Here is a 2,484-nt window from a genome sequence, read left to right as displayed (position 1 = left end):
TGAAAAACAAGGCTCCAGGAACTGACAAAATACCGACTGGGATGTTTCAACGAATGGATGCAGCACTGGAAGTGCTCATTTGTCTATGCCAAGAAATTTGGAAGACAGCTACCTGGCCATCCAAATGGAAGAGATCCATATTTCCACATATTCTCAAGAAAGGTGATCCAACTGAATGTGGAAATAGTCAAACAATATCACTAATATCACACACGAGTAAATTTTTCTTTTCTTTTTACTAGGCAAAGAACTTTATTAATTAATCTTTGTTTCAAATTTTATTCCCAGGCTTGTTCCACTTAATTGGCTGCAAAGAATGAATTAAGTGTAAGCAAAAACTGAAAAGAGCTGCAATGTCCAAAAGGCTTGGGCTTAAAAATTTTAGATATCTAGATTTTCGCAGATCCATAAATGAAACAATTTTAAAAAGCAGTCATAATATAAAATAGCAGCTCCGAGTAACTTCTTCAAGCTTCATCTCCTTTGGAAGTTGACTTAAATCAGTTTGCCTCACTCTTGGATGCCTCATCAAAATTCCCCACAAGGCCTGGAACTTCATCATCATCATCCTCTCCAGCAGCCAGTGGTGCTTTTCCATCCACATATTGTTTGGGCAGAGCTTGGGCCAGTCCTCTTTAACTAGTCAGACTGTCTGCACTGAGCTGGCTTAAGATGCTGGGTAGTATTCCTGTCAGCTGCTTTGTCTCAGCATGGCCGGTAGTGGTGAAAGTGTTTGCTGCCAGAGATGCCTGAACTTCGGGATTGTTTAAGTGGATCACTGTTCCTTGGTTTGTAAACATATTCACCTCTTCAATACCAGAGATAGTGTTTACCCCTATTTCTTTAAGGAGAACTAAAGTTTTTTTATTATCTGTTATAGCTGTTCTATGAAACCACCTTCTTCTTTCTGCAAACAGTTCCTTTTCCACCAATGCACATTTGTGCCTGCAGTTTGGCGAGTTTCTCTTGATTCATGATAGTTTCTTTCATCTTGTCGGAGCAGAAATGGGGCCGTGCAGGGGACTAGGATTGGCGCCCAGGGTGTCTCTGGCAGATCAACGGAGACTAGGTGCACACACGCCAGAATGCCAGATACAAGTAAAATTTTGCTGAAGATCATTCAAAAGCAGCGACAGCAATACATCTACAAGAAACTGCCAGAAATTCAAACTGGAATCAGAGGATGTGGAACAAGGGATATCATTGCAGAGAATATCAGAAAGGTGTTTAGCTGTGTTTCGTTGACTATGCAAACGTGTTCGACTGTGTGGATCATAACAAATTATGGAAAAAATTGCTAAGAATTGAAATTCCAGAACACTTAATTGTGCTCATGAGGAACCTGTACATAGATAAAAAGGCAGTTATTTGAACAGGACAAAGAGATACTGCGTGGTTTAAAGTCAAGAAAGGTGTGCATCAGGGTTGTATCCTTTCACCATACCTATTCAGTCTGTATGCTGAGCTAATAATCCGAGAAGCTGGACTATATGAAGAAGAATGGAGCATCGGGATTGGAGGAGGACTCATTAACAACCTATGATATGCAGATAACACAACCTTGCTTGCTGAAAGTGAAGAGGACTTGAAGCACTTACTGATGAAGATCAAAGACCACAGCCTTCAGTATGGATTCCACCTCAACATAAAGAAAACAAAAATCCCCACAACTGGACAAAGAAGCAACATCATTGTAAATGGAGAAAACATTGAAGTTGTCAAGGATTTCATTTTACTGGGATCCACAATCAATGCCCATGGAAGCAGCAGTTAAGAAATGAAAAGATGCATTTCATTGGGCAAATCTACTGCAAAAGACCTCTTTAAAGTGTTGAAAAGCAAAAATGTCACCTTGAAGACTAAGGTGTGCCTTGCCCAAGCCACGGTATTTTCAGTCACCTCATATGTATGCGAAAGCTGGACAACGAGTAAGGAAAAATCAAAGAATTTATGCCTTTGAATTTTGGTGTTGGCAAATATTGAATATACCACAGACTGCCAAAAGAACAAACAAACCTGTCTAGAAAGAAGTACAACAAGAATGCTCCTTAGATCCAAGGATGGCAAGACTACGTCTCACATACTTTGGACGTGTTATCTGGAGGGATCAGTCCCTGGAGAAAACATCATGCTTGGTAAAGCAAAGGGTCAGTGAAAAAGATGAAGACCCTCAATGAGATGAATAACCTAGTGGCTGCAACAATGGGCTCAAGTATAACAATGATTGTAAGGATGGTGCAGGACCAGGCAGTGTTTCATTCTGTTGTACATAGGACAGCTATGAGTTGGAACTGACTAGATAGGACCTAACAACAACAGTTATAAATCAACAGTAAAAATAACAATGGGATGTTGGAATAGGAAGAGAAATGCCTATCACTGGAACAGAAAGGAAAACCCAGATGTAGCCCCACATTTATGCATGTACTTGATTTTCCAAAAATAAACTCTCCAAAGCAACCCAATGGGAAAGGAAAGTCTTCA

General features: G+C 40.1%; 1 pseudogene; it reads right to left on the bottom strand.

Moving 5' to 3' along the window:
- Positions 1-500: 500 nt before the first annotated feature.
- On the bottom strand, positions 501-1,001 carry LOC126081681 (transcription factor BTF3-like; annotated as a pseudogene).
- Positions 1,002-2,484: the final 1,483 nt, after the last annotated feature.

This window comes from Elephas maximus, chromosome 8 (genome assembly GCF_024166365.1).
Source record: "Elephas maximus indicus isolate mEleMax1 chromosome 8, mEleMax1 primary haplotype, whole genome shotgun sequence".
NCBI lineage: Eukaryota > Metazoa > Chordata > Mammalia > Proboscidea > Elephantidae > Elephas > Elephas maximus.
Note: the sequence above shows the minus strand (reverse complement) of the source record. Positions and strands in the feature narration are given on the sequence as shown.